This window comes from Glycine soja, chromosome 20 (assembly GCF_004193775.1).
Source record: "Glycine soja cultivar W05 chromosome 20, ASM419377v2, whole genome shotgun sequence".
Classification (NCBI taxonomy): Eukaryota; Viridiplantae; Streptophyta; class Magnoliopsida; order Fabales; family Fabaceae; genus Glycine; species Glycine soja.
In genome coordinates this window covers 1,554,789-1,572,668 of record NC_041021.1, presented here as the reverse complement: position 1 = coordinate 1,572,668, position 17,880 = coordinate 1,554,789, and the positions used below count along the sequence as shown (strand labels likewise).

Sequence of the window (17,880 nt, the reverse complement as noted above, 5' to 3'; positions counted from 1 at the left end):
GTAGTTAGGTTTTTGCATCGTGATCATAACATTCACCGTTGCACACTGTTCTGGTCATCACCACAGGTACCAAACTTTTTCATAAGTTTTTTATGCTTAATTTTGTTACGATTGTTTTTGTATGTTGATTTATGACATTAATGTATTTTGCTTTAATTAGATACAAGTTTTGTTCATAAAGAGTGAACCTTAGATTCTCGTTTGAGATTGAATACAATGATTCCTGCGGACAGTTTGCATTAATCATTGTATTGAATCTTGAATTGTCTGTTTGAACAGTTTGGGAAGACTCATATTTTTATGGTAGATCCATGCTTTAAGGTTAACATTATTTTGTTTAATTTGATGAAGTTTTGGTACAATGCATTTATAGTTGTTCTCTGAGTGCATACTTGATTATCGGGGAATTAATGTCACCGATTTCATGTCGTGTACTTGGAGACCAATGCGAAATGCTACCGAAACTTCATCAAATTTAACAAAATAAGATAAACCTTGACGCATGAATCTACCATAAAAAAGTGTCTTCCTTAATGGGATAGGACCACACCTTAAATGAAAAAGTGAGATTTCATGCATTGAATTATTTTCGGAGTATGACAGAGTTATTATATAGATGGACCGAAGTTGGATGAATGAAAGTCGCTTGAGCCCTGCGTATGAGGAAGGTGTGGAACAATTCTTACAATTTGCTTCAAAAAGAAGTCGACCGGATGAAAACGAGAATTTTTTTTGTCCATGCATAAATTGTTTGAACGAGAGACGGCAAAAAGTTGACGACATACGGGAACATCTGTTGTGTGATAGAATTAAGAGGAATTATACGACGTGGATATGACATGGTGAATTGACAAACATGCATAGTGGGTCCCAATCTGAACCGTTTGATGTAGAAATGGGAGATCACTTGGAGGATATGATTTGTGACCTTGGACAAGAGTCTTTTCAGCAAGCACATGCTCCTATGTATGATACATTGCAAACTGATTCAAAGAAACCTTTGTATATGGGGTGCAAGAATTCGTTGACGCTGTTGTCAGCGGTTTTAAGTTTGGTTAATGTCAAAGCCAAATATGGGTGGAGTGATAAAAGTTTTAGTTCACTGCTTCAAGTAGTGCATGATATGCTTCCAGTGGAAAACACATTGCCTAAAAGTTACTATCAAGCGAAAAAAATATTGTGTCCCATAGGTATGGAGTATCAGAAGATTCATGTTTGCCCGAATGATTGCATATTGTACAAACATTAATTTCAAGAAATGTCGAAATGCCCTAGGTGTGGGGTATCACGGTACAAACTCAAGGATGATAAGGAGTGTAGTAGTGATGAAAACTTAAACAAGGGCCCCCCCAGCGAAGGTGTTGTGGTATCTTCCGATCATTCCAAGGTTTAAGCATCTGTTTGCTAATGAAGATGACGCAAAAGACCTTACATGGCATGCAAATGGGAGAAACTGCGACAGAATGCTTCATCATCTAGCTGATTCCTCGTAGTGGAAGAAGATAGATCGTTTGTATCCGAATTTCGGCAGAGGCAAGAAATCTTAGGCTTGGACTAGCCACTGATGGAATGAATGCATATGGTTGTTCAAGCATGCAACACAGTTCATGCCCAGTTTTGCTAGTGATTTACAATTTGCCTCCTTGGTTGTGCATGAAACGAAAATACATGATGTTGTCTATGATGATAACGGGCCCAAGACAGCCAGGAAATGACATCGATGTTTATCTCAATCCCTTGATTGAAGACTTGACAAAGTTGTAGGATGAAAGGGATTTAGTGTTTGATGGGTTTCAAAATGAGACATTTAATTTGCGTGTAATGCTTTTTTGTACCATTAATGATTTTCCAGCATATGGGAATTTGAGCGGTTACAGTGTTAAGGGCCATCGTGTATGGCCCATTTGTGAAGAAGACACGAGCTACATACAACTGAAACATGAAAGAAAAACAGTGTACACTAGGCATCAGTGTTTTCTTAAACCTCATCACCCTTACCGACGATTGAAAAAAGAATTTAATGGAAGTCAAAAGCATGAAAATGCACTGGTACCGTTGACTGGTGATCAGGTCTTCCAGCGGGTTCAACACCTGAATACAATATTTGAAAAGATCCAAAAGAATGACAAAAGTAAGACTTGCATATGAAAGAAAAGGTCGATTTTGTTTAATCTTCTGTACTGGGCTGATTTAGATGTTAGACATTGTATTGATGTTATGCATGTGGAGAAAAATGTATATGATAGTGTCATTGGGACACTCCTTAGTATTCAAGGCAAGACGAAAGATGGTTTGAATACTCGTCAAGATCTAGTTGAGATGGGTATACGAGCGTCGTTACATCCAAGGTCTGATGGTAAAAAAATATACTTGCCTCCAACTTGTCATGCTTAATCCAGAAAGGAGAAGATAAGTTTTTGTCAGTGCCTACGCCGGGTTAAAGTCCCACAAGGATACTCTTCAAATATTAAGAGCCTTGTGCATTTGAAGGATCTTAAGTTGGTAGGCTTAAAGTCTCGCGATTGTCACGTCTTGATGCAACAATTGTTATTCGTGGCCATACGAGACATTTTTCCTAACAAAGTCAAGCTTGCCATAACTCGGCTGTGCTTTTTCTTCAATGCCATATGTAGCAAAGTCCTTGATCCTGTGAAGTTAGACGAGCTGGAAAATGAGGTTGTTATTATATTGTGTGAGTTGGAGATGTATTTTCCGCCTGCATTCTTTGACATCATGGTTCACTTAATTGTTCATCTGGTCAGAGAAATCAAATGTTGTGATCCTGTTTATTTGCGGTGGATGTACCTGGTTGAGTGATACATGAAGATCTTAAAAAGGTATACCAAGAATTTGCACCGTCCGGAAACATCTATTGTTGAAAGGTACATTGCAGAAGAAGCCATTGAATTTTGTTCAGAGTACATTGAAAAAGCTAAACCTGTTGGGTTTTCCGAGTCTTGGCATGATGAAAGAGTGAGAGGTAAGAGTTCGAGAGGACTGTATGTCATCACTCCAAGTATAGAAGATTTGCAACAAACTCATTTGTATGCATTGAATAACAGTAATGCAGTTTTGTCATACATAGTTCATCGTGAAGGTTTAGTCAAACAAAATAATCTGAAAATGTCGAAGGACACGGTGTTGAAAAAGCATAACAAGACTTTCCTAGATTGGTTTAAACACATAATCTTGACTGATGATAATGCTTCTGAAATGTTGAGAAAGTTAGCAGATGGGCCTAAAAGAAATGTTATAACTTGACAAGGATATGATATAAACAAGTATTCCTTCTATATAAAAGCACAAGACCAAAAAAATACAATGCAAAATAGTGGGGCTACCCTAAGGGATGAATCTCAACACTTTGCTAGTGTACATGATGACAATCCTTGTGTAGCTTTCATCCCTTACTTTGGTTTTAAAAAACCGATGTTGTTAGTGACCTTTAACATCGGTTTTTTTAAAAATCGATGTTGTTAGTGACATTTAACATCGATTTTAAAAAAAACTGATGTTGATATGTAGATTTATAACTTTTTTTCATAATTTTTATTATATAACATTGACTATTTAAATAACCGATGTTGTATTTATTAGTTAACATCGGTTTTGTAAAACTGATGTTAACGATACTACTTTTCACATTGGTACTTTCAACATCGGTTATTAACCAATGTGTGAGGAGGAAAACTAGAATCAATTGAGTAGTTGTGTGTATTGCATAGTTCAAACTCTAGTGGCTTATATATGATTTTAAATGTCTGTTTTAATGAGATGATTAGTCATATAAACATAACATATTAATATTATTACTGTGTGATATGTATATGATGCAAGAGACGTGATAATGTGATGTCTTAGGATTATGAAAGTGTGATGAATTGTGTGTAAGTGACAAGTTAAGTGTGTTAAATTGTGAGATCACACGTGTATTGAGATGTTGTGAGCTATGAACCATACAATCACACAACTGTAAGACCTTTTAAGGGCGACGAATTAATGCACAACGAATATTATGATGGGATCCACTGTGGGAACCAAACAAGTTGAATTATTTTGAGGCGCGACGAGTTAAAATTATTTTGAGAACAATTGAGGAGTCGTGTGTTTTGTATAATTTATAGATAGAGTTTGCGTGTTAAAATATTTTTGGGTTAGACCTGAATCAGGAGGGAGAGGTCCTGATGAACTCTTCAGAGTCTAAGCCTTGGGGTTAAATACACCCGGTTTGAGTACTCCTTTAAGCCTGTGCAATTTCCATATGATTGGAGCAATAAAGCTACTAAGGATTTCCATTGTCAAAAAAATTTAGGTACTTGTGATTCGTGGCTTGATGAAGAGGCACAAGATGGTGTGCTTCTGTGTGTTGAAAACATGTTAACTATTGAGTTTTGCACTTCTTTACATATATATATAATAAATGAATATAGTCATATGTGTTTAGACCTCCCCTTTCTCTGAGTTAACGGATAAGGAAGGATAAGAGTTGCCTGTCCTGAATGCATTTGGATTTGTTGAATGTGTATTAACAGTTGCCTATCAGTTTGCTATTTTTTATTAATTGTTTGACCTAGTTTTTAGGATTAGTTGTTTTGTTTTTTGTTACTTAGTAGTTTTTATGTTAGTGATTGGTTATTATTTAGGAAGTCGGCTATTATTGTTTCTTTCTATTACAATAAATCTGTATTTAAACATATGATCATTCAATAAAAAAGTGTGCATTTATCTCCCTTAATTTTGTGAGTTACGCTTATTTTACAACAGATTTGTATCTAGAGCTTTCTTCTTAAGAAGGACTTGTGAGTGAACTAAGTGAAACTCATCACAAAAAAACCTACTTGCTTCAATTCATCTGATAAATGGATTCTGAAACACCATACACAACACTAACACCACCTGTGTTTGATGGTGACAATTATCAAATCTAGGCAACGAGATTAGAGGCACATTTGAGGCAAATGATCTCTGGGAAGCTGTTGATGAAGACTACAAAGTTCTTCCCTTACCAGCTAATGCAACAATGGCTTAGATAAAAAATCAAAAAGAAAGGAAAACAAGAAAGTCAAAGGCAAGAGCTACTTTGTTCGCTGCTGTCTCAAAAGAAATTTTCACTAGAATCATGACCATCAAATCAACATATGAAATCTGGAGTTTCCTCCGACCATAATGAATACGAAGGAGATGAAAGGATAAAAGGAATGCAAGCCCTAAATCTGGTTAGAGAATTTGAGATGTAGAAAATGAAGGAGTCTAAAACAATTAAAGAGTATGCTAACAAGCTTCTTAGAATTGCTAACAAAATAAGATTGTTTGGTTCTAATTTTTCCAACTCAATAATAGTTGAGAAAATACCGGTGATTGTCCCTGAAAGATTTAAGACTACTATTACATCCTTAGAGAATACTAAAGATTTGTCAAAACTTACCTTGACAGAACTTGTAAATGCTTTACAAGCCCAAGAGAAAAGAAGAAAAAGGAGGATTGAAGGTTCAGTGGAAGGAGCATTGCAAGCTAAATTCCAAACTAACCAAGGAGAGAAAAGCAAGTGGAAGAAATACAAGAAAAATTTCAACACCCAAGAAGTAGCAGCTAACACAAGCAATAATAATGGAGACAACAAAGAATTTCGTCCATGCAAGCACTGTGGCAGAATGGGTCATCCTTCTTTCAAATGTTGGAGAAGATCTAATGTTAAGTGTAAAAAGTGCAACAAGTTGGGGCATCATGTGAGAATTTACAAAAGCAATTTTCAACAAAAGAATGTGGCTCAAGTTGCATATCAACAAGAAGAAAAGTAATTGTTTGTAGCAATATGTTTTACAAGCAGAAACTTAAGTGAATGTTGGTTAGTGGATAGTGGTTGTACCAACCAAATGACCCACGATCAAGAGCTTTTCAGAGAATTGGACAAATCACAGGTCATTGGCAATGGTGATCTTATCACTGTTGAAGGAAAGGGAACTGTAACCATTGAAAGTTGTGCAAGTACAAAATTAATTTATGATGTTTTGTATGTACCTGAGATTCATCAAAACTTGCTAAATGTGGGACAATTAATTAAGAAGGGGTTTAAAGTCATCTTTGAAAATAAGCACTATTTGATTAAAGATGTCAATGACAAGGAAGCTTTCAATATCAAAATGAGAGGCAAAAGTTTCTCATTTGATCATTGAAGGAGGAGCAAGCAGCCTATCCAGTTATTGTAAACAATATAGAAGTCTGGCACAAAAGATTAGGTCTTTTTCATCATGTAGCTCTTGAAGAACAATGTGCAATCTCACTCGTCCATCATGCAATGAATGCTTTAAATAATGGAGATTCTACCATGAAGAGAGCATCATCAGTATATTCAAAAAGAAATGGGCAAATGGCTTTCATCATTTGAAGCCTTGAAGGTTAAAAGGATGGAGTTGGAGATTGAATTACAATTTATGAATGAAGCTCGTTTAGAATTGAATAATACCACTGAGCATTCAATCCAGAAAGACAAAAAAGAAAAAGAGATCCTTTGTAAAAGAATGTGTTAATGGGTGAATTGGAACAACTTCTTACTTTAGTTAAACAGAAAGAAACAGAGATAGCAAACAATGACTCTTATTTAGAAGCTATAGATAATAAGATAAATAAAGTTGTCTCTGGATTTAAAAAGATGCAGCCAAGCATCTAGCAACGTATAACATCCTTCAAGCAGAGGATTATTTTCATAGATAAAAAAGTCCTAGAACTAGAACCAGAAAAGAAAGTTGCTACTGCTGCAAGAAATTTCAAGGAGGTTGCACAAATAGCTACTGAAGCAAATTCATTGTGTGTTAAGAAAGAAAGCATTCAAATAGATATGGATATGGCAACATTAAATCTTGAGCTACTGAGAGAGAAACTTGGACTTGTCAACCACTTATACAAGGAAAAGTGTTGAACGTGTATCAGTAATTGCCTATCAGTTTGTTATTTTCTATTAATTGTTTGACCAAGTTTTTAGGATTAGTTGTTTTATTTTCAGTGTGTTGAAAAAGAGATATGGATACGGCTACATTAAATCTTGAACTATTGAGAGAAAAACTTGGACTTGTCAACCATTGATACAAGGAAGAGTGTTGAACATGTACCAATAATTGCCTATCAGTTTGTTATTTTCTATTAATTGTTTGACCAATTTTTTAGGATTAGTTATTTTATTTTCTGTTACTTAGTAGTTATTATGTTAGTGGTTGGTTATTGTTATGTTAGTGGTTGGTTATTATTTAGGAAGTCGGTTATTATTACTTCTTTCTGTTACAATAAATTTGTATTTAAACAGATGATCATTCAATAAAAAAGCATGCATTCGTCTCCCTTAATTTGGTGAGTTACGCTTATTTTATAATAGGATTGTTGAAGGGTAATTTTAGGTGAAAGGTTCAGAAACAAAATGAAATTCGTTTGCTCAAAAGTGAAGTTGATGATATATATTTGGTTAATACATGTTTTGGTTGATTAAGTATTACATTCATTCTCAGCAAGATCTGCAACACTCTTTTAGAACCTACATGGTATGACCATTTTCATCTTTTGGTTGTTTTTCTCTTTTAATTTGTTCAAGTTTGGTACATTACAGATTTTACGGTGCATAATGCAATGAGAAGTTTAACAAAATAAAAGAAGATATATGAAAGAAAGAAGAAATCTTAGTTTCTTTTTACTTGACTTCATTTCTTTAATATTGTGATTAGCTAAGGTCATCATTATAGTTATGTAAAATTATAGTTTAAAAACCCGGTCCGATCCGACTGGTTGATTCGGTCCAACCGGGACCCAGCGGCATAACTGGGTTGGTTTGATTGTTGGACCGGCCATGTATCTAGCTCAAGATGACCCGATCGGTTTAGGGTAAACCCGGCGACCTGGACTGGTTTTTATAACATGAAATGCTCCAAAAAAACTCGAGACTTGCGTAATTGTGTTATTGAATTATAATTTGTGGACTTGTGTTATCAACTTTAATACTTCAATTGTTATTTTGGATTTTAAAGTATGAGAGAACTTTTCTTAATCAAATAATGTTAGTTATATACTTATATTATTTTGAATTTTTTAATATATATTAGGTCAAACCAGGCTAATTACTGGCCCACTGGTTGGACCACTGACCCACTAACTCATTACCTCAATTGGATCAATGACCAGACCGAATTTCATAACTTTGTGTAAAATAGTTTTTATGAGACTAGTTTTTGTACCATGAGTAGTTCATGTTTGTTAGGGCAATAAGTTAAAGTTGCATGCACAGATGCACAACTACCTATGTGACACCCTATACCCCGATATACATATTTATATAATAAAATACATGAAAATGTGAAATTACATAAAATTATTTTATTCAATGAACATAAATGAACTCATGTGGGTAAAAGGTTTACATTTGCATTAATAAACAAATTAAAAACTTATCAATTAAGGATATGAAAACATTTTCGGCTCAAAATAAAGTCGTCCAAGTTTACAAAAGAACTCATGTTCAAAATATCATGCAATTAAAACAAAAACTCATGTCTCGATGTCACATCCTATTAGAATATTGTGTTCTAGTGTCCTCTAGTACGAGGTTCCTTAAAGCAATCCACCTAGTCCTTTGCTCCCACGAACACAAGGTTCGAGATCATCACAAGATCCAAACACAAACAACACACAAGGAGTGTGTTATCACATTCCTAAACATGTAGAGATAACACACACACATAATATAAGTATAACAAGCTCAACTTAGCACAATTTGTATCATTTCAACACTTAACACGTAACATCACTTGTCTCAAGGATTTAATCAAAAAATCGCATTCCACACCTTCACATTAATCACGTGTTCAAAACAACAAATCTCAAGTACAACACAACATCCCTCACTCACACAATTCATTACTCACCATCACGTAACAAGTCACACTAATCGTTACACAGACATTATGCAACAAATACGCTAAGACTCAATCCTATATGCAATATGGTACCATGTCAGTCAAAAACCTCGTCGGACGCCTAGGAGTACATGACAAGACAGACCACACACTTGTAAGCCAAGTCACTTTCGCTAGGTAAAATCATAAAGAGACTAGTCAGGGTCACACAGTTTTGCGAGAATGCTCCAACCATATGGGAATTGCACATGCTTAAAGGAGGACTCAAATCGGGTGTATTTAACCCCAAGGCCTAGACTCTAAAGAGTTCATCAGGACCTCTCCTTCCTGACTCAAGTCTAACCCAAAAACATTTTAACACACAAACTTTATCTACAAATTATACAAAACACACAACTCCTCAATTGTTCTCAAAATAATTTTAACTCGTCACGCCTCAAAGTAATTTAACTTGTTTGGTTCCCACAGTGGATCCCATCATAATACTCGTTGTGCATTAACTCGTCGCCCTTAAAAGGTCTTATAGTCATGTGATCGTACAGTTCATAGCCCACAACATCTCAATACACGTGTGATCTCACAATTTAACACACTTAATTTGTCACTTACACATAATTCATCACACTTTCATAATCCTAAGACATCACATTATCACGTCTCTTTCATCATATACATATCACAGTAATAATATTAATATGTTATGTTTATATGACTAATCATCTCATGAAAAACAGACATTTAAAATCATATATGAGCCCCTAGAGTTTGAACTATGCAATACACACAACTATTCAATTGATTTCAAAATCATTTAAAACAAACATTTTAACAGACATTTATATTTATTTTACCAAAAATGGTGTTACAACCTATACTTGAAAATTGAAGATTATAGATTGTATGAGGAACCGACAACTACTTTGTCCTTTGTTGAAGCTATTTTTTGTCTTTGCCGGTGCCAAACCAGTTGTTTATTCACATATATATGAATTTGTTGTCATTCATCTAAAGTGTATATAAAATTTTCATATTGGAAGAAATAGACATCACTTGGGAAATCATACATTTTGCTCACAAGTGAATATAAGGAAAGTTATTACTTGTCATTATGTTTAGAAGCAAACGAAAAAACCATAAAAATAGTAAGTAGAATCCAAGGGCTAAAATGTAAGTGAACTAAACTCAAAACTTTTAGGAGTAACTCAGCTTTAACCAGAGTTATAAAATTATACTCATATTCTTATGAATGTCGCAATTGAACTAGAAAAGAAATATACTGTTTGAAGAGCATTCTCATTAGCCTGCACTTTGGCCTTTAAATGGAGATTTTTTCGGGTTAGATAAAATGCAAGATTATTTGCCTTCAATTTTTTTATATGCTCTAGTAATATATATCTTGCACATGCTATATCCACTGATTACGTGTCATTTAAACAAACTATCTAGGAAATCAAATGGCATAGGCGGAAGATTAATAAATAATCACTAGCAATAGAACATGTGCTTCTTGATGTTTTTACTAAGTTTAGGTAGAGATGGTGTCTTTGGAGGAGGAGCTCTGGATAGTGTAGATGTGCTTCTGAACAAATGTAAGGACTCTGATCTCTCAAGGTAGAGTCTGCCTCTATATTCGGTTTACCTAATGAAATTTGTATTTATAATGAACACTTGAAGCTGCATGTTTAGAAAGCTGACTGGGACTATATTACTACACAACTTTATAATCTGCATCATTTCACTATATGCCAAGGGTCAAAATTTTGAGCAATCATGGGAAGCTTGATGAAGAGATGGTAGGGTTGTTACGAAATTCTTAGAGGATAATCATAAGGTTGCTGCTTTGGCAAAGGTGGAGAAGCCTGTAAATCGTAGTTACAGCCTGTAACTAAGGTCAAAGCTTTGTCATTTGGGGAGAGGGCTAAGTTGTTGAATAATCCAATGGGACAGAGGTTGTTTGAGATAATGGCTGAGAAGGAGAGTAATATGTGTTTGGCTGCTAATGTTGGAACTGGAGCTAAATTGCTTGAAATTTTTGAGAAGGTAGTTCTGATATCTTTTTTAGGAACAAGTGCTATTTTGTTCACTTGGATCATCAGCTTGCAATGTATTTTCTTACTTAGAACTTGTAATTTTGTTTTCTTGCTTATATACATGAAAGAATCCTGTGTTCTCTGGCTTATTAACATCAACTGGATTCTAATTAGAAGATTGGCCATGATCATATATTTTCTTTTAACTAATTTAAACGGTTTTCTCTTTCAAGTTGGACCTGAGATATGCTTGCTGAAGACTCATGTAGATATTTTTCCAGATTTTACTGCTGATTTTGGCTCTAATCTTCTCTCAATATAGTGCTAAAAGATGCTCTCCTTTGTCTATATGCCTTTTTTCCTTCACAGGATAGCACAAGAAACCTTTTGGTTTCTGATATTATTTACATTAGCACACTAGAAGATTTGCTTGAATTTATTCAAACATGATGCCAATTCCTGCCTTTAACCAATGATAAGGGTGTTCTGTACTATGAGCATTGTGTGTGATAAGTTTCAGGCAATCTTTTACAGTTCTGGTCTAGTTGGTCTAATATATGCTTTATTTTACTAAAGATTGCAGAAAAATATAACTTCTTAATCTTTGAGGATCGTAAATTTGATAATATTGGCAACACAATGACCATGCAATATGAAGGGTAAGACTGCTCAACTATCATTGAATCTTGTTCTGGCTTCCTCTTAGTCTTATCTATTTATGCATCAATATGACTTTTTATTCCATTATCTCAGAGGGGTCTTTCGTATATTGGATTGGGCTCATATAGTAAATGTTCACATAATCTCAGGTCCTAGAATTGTAAATAAATTGCCATCATATTTGTTGATGAATCCTGTCGAGAACTAATAAGGAGGGTGTTGATTCTGCAGTACAGAAATTGGTTGCTTATAATAACAGCTTGTGTGAATTCCATTTTTCCAGTTTTTGCGTGTAAATGCTTGAGTGATAATGAAGAAAGTGAATTCCATTTGTTTTTGTAGGTGAGTTAATTTGTCATGACCCACCCTTGGTTCATGATCGATGTACAGACTAATTTTGTTAGTCTGGCTAGCCTATCCTATATTAAATAACCTGTAAAAGAACATATAATATATCTAGACAAATATATATATATATATATATATATATATATATATATATATATATATCTCATTCTATCCATTTAATATCAAGGTTTCAGGTCACAACATAGACCCTTACCATATTGTCCAAAATATCCATTAATAACAATGTTGATCATAAATACTAATCGTCAAAGTATATCAAAACATCACAAGTATATCATCAGCATACCTATAAGAAAGAATCATTTAAATTTCAAAATGAAGGAATCCTCTCTAAATCTATAAGTACCATTATCCCTATAGCTGCATTATACTGGAGTTACAAACAAAATATCCATCAAACGTAATAGGGGTCTACCAAAAGATAATCAAATTCCGGGGTAAGTCAGCAAATCCCAGGAAGTCAGTCACTCTACTATTTGTGTATATGAGAAAAATAAAATAAAATAAAATAAGGGAATAAGTCACAAAGACTTAGTGAGAACATAAAATACAAAGTGAACAGGAAGGAGAGCACAACATAGCGAGTCTTTTCATCTAAAGAAATTTTAAATGACATTAAATAAATAACTTACAACCTACTTTTAGAAATCAGTATAATCAAAATATATAATTTCAAAACTACTCATAAACTGATATTCATGAATAATAACTTTATAATCAAACTTTCATTCCACTATGTGCACATAGACCACATTATCTTTTCGTTGTGGTGAACGGTAATGATATAACTACGACATTTAGCTCGTAGGCTGCATTATCTCTTCGTTATAGCAAACAACAAATATAAATATACTATGAGAAATTGACTCATAGGCTACATTATCTCTTCGTTGTAGCAAACGACAAATATACATATACTATGAGAAATTGACTTATAGGCTACATTATCTCTTCGTTGTAGCAAACGGTAATCAATCAAGAACTCACAATAAATAAAATAAACAAATAATCCTACATCCATCCTTATATATCTTATCAAAATCTCAAAATAAATTTCAATCAAGCAAAAATGAATATTTTTCCTAAAATTTCAAAGATCATAAAAAAAATATATATTTTAAAGTTTACTTGCTTCTCCTAAAAGAACTTAAAAAAAATGTCGCTAAGTAGATTAGCTACTCACATAAGTAACGCAATCAATGTCTTCCAATGCTATTGGAAAGATCAACCATCTTATTTTTCACAGGATCTAAGCATTTAAAATAAGAGAACAAGATATTAGACAAAATCCTCAATTTTAACAAACCTAGGGTTTTGAGGAAACCACAATAATATCTAATACTTAATTTCTAACCCTTTTCACACAACCCATAACTAATCAATGCTACAAAATACTCATCTAACACCATGGATTATAAATTTTTACCTTAAAGAGATCAAATAGAAAAATATAAAGAAAATAAGTGATACTCCCTTTTTCTTCAATCACCTTCTTATGCTTAGGAATGACATAAGGATGCAATAAGCTTGATAATTTTGGAACAATGGAAGGAGATGAGTGAAAGATTGAGAGATGAAAATTTGGGGAAGAAGAGATAGGGTTTGAGAGATGGGGGGTGGGTTATTGAAAAGGAAGAAGGTATTTTGAAAAATGGGGGAGGGGTCTCGGGTAGTATAAAACTGCTGGAGAGGGGCTTTTCTTTTTCTTTTTTTTTTCTTCCCTTATTAAGTGAAACAGTGTGTTTCATAAAAAATTATTGGATTTGATTGTTCACAGCGTCTATAGCCTTAAGGAAGTTTTACTTTGAGAACTTGTCAGGTAATTTAAAGAATATTATGATGAAACCTGGTCATGTATTGCTTTTTAAAGTCTCTAGTTTTCCCCCTTTATCTACTGCTATATCTGAAAAATGAATTCCAACTTTGATAAGTTACTTGAGCTGAATCAGAAAGGAGATACAACAGAAATACTGTCATGTTTGTTCTGGTGTTGATTGCAGTTCTTCTGTTAGAGTAAAATGTAGGACAAAAAAAGGCTAGAAAGAAGAGGAGGACCCGTGATTGCAATGAAGATGATGGTGATGAGCTGCTAGATTATGATTCAGCAAGCCATAAGTTGGTTTCTCTGTCAAATACTAGAAGTTGGTTGCTTTATATATGTGAATTTGCATTTTGGTGAAATCATTTGATTCTATCTGGTGAAAGCATTTGAATTTGCATATGTGAAATTGAGTTATAGTTTCACTCTTTTGATTCTATTTTTTTTTTTTACCTTAACTCAGGTTCAAATCATAGTGCATGCCTTACATATTAATTGACTTAGCTCATGTGCACCTTGATTTAGTTAAGAACAAAAGTTGCTGCAAATATTGATGATTCTGAAAAATATTTGTAGTTTGCACCTAATTGGCTTAATTGTAGCAACATATATTGGTTTGATTATATTTTGAATTATAGGTTGGATTTATTGTAAAAACAAAAACAAAAACATTTTAACAAATTCATTTCAAGTTGTGACGTTTTAAATCTACTTTATTATTTAAATGGTCAAATAATCATTTTATTCTTTTATCTTATTTATTTTGCTTAAAACGATTTTTTATTTTAAAAAATAAAATTACTTTGGTCATTTATCTTATTTAAAAGGTTAAAAATGATCATTTAGCCTTATTTAAATTAAGACTTTTATTATATGAAAATTTAATGTGAACCTTTTTCTTCAGTTCAATTATATATTTTTAGTTGAAATTGCTTGATACTAAACAAGAAATTCACACGAGAAAGATAAATAAGACATATAAAATTAATGTGAATTCTTTTTAGAGATAATTCAATAAAAATCCGGTGATTAAAGATATTTTTATTTTTAAATGAATTATCACTATCACTAGTATTTAATTAAAAGAACGTTATAGTTGGTGGTAGACGACACTTAGGTCAGTGCATACGCGTTACACATGTATGTTGTCAACGACACCCACCTCCTTATTCCTGAAAGCACTTATCTTCTTCTGCTTCTTCAATGCCATTCTCATCACCGTTTTTTTTTATGTTTCTTGTTGGTATCCAAACCCAAAGGATTTTTACCAAAGTATAGCTATTAGTTCAGTTCATATATTACGCTACAGAGTGCATATACTCAAATATACACTAGTAGATGATGGAGTCAACCACCCACAAGTACCCCTTCATAAAAAACCATGCCTTTTTCTACTTCTGCTTCTTTCTATGCCCTCTCTTAGTCTCAGCTTCTTCAAAATCAACCAATTCATTCCCTAAAGAAGCATTCCCAACAAAGCATGGTTACCTTCCAATAAGTCCCACTTCAACTTCTTCCATTTTCTATGCTTTCTATGAAGCACAAAACTCAACTTTACTTTTCTCTAAAACTCCACTTCTCATATGGCTCCAAGGTGGCCCTGGCTGCTCCTCCATGATTGGAAACTTGTATGAACTTGGACAGTGGCGTGTCACCAAATCACTCACCCTTCAACCCAACCCTGGTGCTTGGAATAGAATCTTTGGCCTTCTTTTCCTTGACAATCCCATTAGAACAGGCCTCAGTGTGGCCTCAACGAGACAAGAAATTCCAACGGATCAAAACGGCATTGCAAAGCATCTTTTTGCTGCTATAACCAGGTTTGTTCAACTTGACCCCCTTTTCAAGAATCGCCCTATTTATATTACTGGTGAAAGCTATGCAGGGAAGTATGTGCCTGCAATTGGGTACTATATATTAGAGAAAAATGCAAACTTGAATGTTTCTGAAAGAGTGAATTTGGCTGGTGTGGCTATTGGGGATGGATTAACTGACCCCGAAACTCAAGTGGTTAGTCATGCTGTGAATGCTTATTATGTTGGATTGATCAATGAGAGGCAGAAGAATGAGTTGGAGAAAGCTTAATTGGAAGCAGTTAGATTGCCCCAGATGGGGAATTGGAGTGAAGCAACTGATGCAAGAAACAAAGTCTTGAAAATGTTGCAGAGCATGACAGGGTTGGATACTTTATATGACTATACAAGGAAAACACCCTATGAGGATGATTTGGTTGAACAATTCTTGAGCATTGCTGAGGTGAAGAAGGCCTTGGGGATCAATGAATCATTTGCGTATGAGTCATGCAGTGATGTTGTTGGGGATGTATTACATGCTGATGTGATGAAAAGTGTGAAATATATGGTGGAATACTTGTTGAGTATGAGCAAGGTGTTGTTATATCAAGGTCAGCATGATTTGAGGGATGGTGTGGTTCAAACAGAGGTTTGGGTGAAGACAGTGAAATGGGAAGGGATTGTGGAGTTTCTAAATTCTGAAAGAAAAATATGGAAGGTTAATGGAGAGCTTGCACGGTATGTTCAAAATTGGAAGTCTCTCACCAATGTTGTGGTTTTGGGGGCTGGTCATCTTTTGCCTACTGATCAGCCTGTTAATTCTACAAAAATGATAGAAAATTGAGTTTTGGAAAGGGGTTTGTTTAAATAACAGGAAAATCTTTTAAAGTGTGTTTGGATGTGGGAATTTAAAATTCTAAGAATTTAAAATTTTAAGAATTTCAAATATTTCAATTTAAATTTTTTTATTTTCAAAATTCTGTGTTTGGATGAAAAATTAAATTTCTTCATTTTCAAAATTTTGTATTTGGATAAAGAAATTTAATTTCTTCATTTTCAAAATTTCTTATTTTGATAAAATAATCAAATGCATTCTTTTTTAAAATTTTATACTTGAATAAAATAGTTTTTTTTAGTAAAAATATTGATCCTTTTATAAAAAAAAGAAGCAAAATTAGTTATAAAAATAGGATTGAAACAATTTTTGAAGCAGAGAAAGAGCATGAAGTAGCCACTCTCTCTTTACTATTTTCCCCTTTGTCCAACCCAAGAAAATCCATCAACCACCCTTCAACCAAGCAAGCTCAAAGTTCCAAACCAAGCCTTATCCCTCACAGACCTTTCTCTCTCCACCACCACTCCTCCTCCTTCAAATCCACCATCTCCGCCAATCCCCTCCACGCCCCTCTCTCCCTTGCTCCCCACCGCCCCCGTGACCCTTCCAATGCCACCGCCCTCTGTCACGCCGCCCTCGTCTGGTTTCGCAACGACCTCCGCCTCCTCGATAATGAGTGCCTCATCGCCACCAACGACTCCTTCTCTGTCTTCCCTGTCTACTGCTTTGACCCCTCTGACTACGGCAAGTCGGCATCCGGCTTCGACAAGACCGGCCCCTACCGGGTCGCCTTCCTCATTGACTCTGTCTCAAACCTCTACCGCAGCCTCTAGGCGTGCGGCTCCGATCTCGTCGTGCGCATCGGGAAGCCCAAGATTGTGCGAGCGGAGCTCGCCAAGGCGTTGCATCCTAAGTCTTGCAAGAGAGAGAAGAGGGAGAAACTGTTGGAAATGATGAAGGTGAGAGAACCTGTTCCTATCCTAAGTTCACAAAAGAATTTCAAATTCTTTCATTTTGTGAAAGAATTTGAAATCCTAATATTTAAGTTAATTAAAGCACTTGAACAAAATACTGAAATTTTAATTTCTTTTTCAAAAATTTTATCCAAACATCTTATTTCACCGAAAAGTAATTAAAATCCTTTAAAAAATTGAATTACTCTATTAAATTTCTTTATACAAACAGACTATAGTTTCACTTCGTTGTATTTGTAGTGAAACTAGCGACATTAAACCGTGAGTGAGAATGAGATTATTAAACGATGAGGTTTAAGAATCTCATTTGAAGAAAATGAATGGCTTAGCAGGTTTAGTATTTTTTTCTCTGTATAATTATATGTGATTATTAGTGCACGACGTAGCTATGGAGAGTTTCCAATTTTATATCAGAACTCAAAATTACATGTAAAAACAAAAATAGTTTTAAATGTCACCAGACTATTGCTAAAACAAATTCCTTAGCCTTATTTTCTTTACCTTGT

The 17,880-nt window shown here is 34.3% G+C and overlaps 1 pseudogene; it reads left to right on the top strand.

Annotated features, from left to right (window-relative positions):
* The first annotated feature begins 14,951 nt into the window (after window positions 1–14,951).
* Window positions 14,952–17,639, top strand: LOC114403538 (annotated as a pseudogene).
* Window positions 17,640–17,880: the final 241 nt, after the last annotated feature.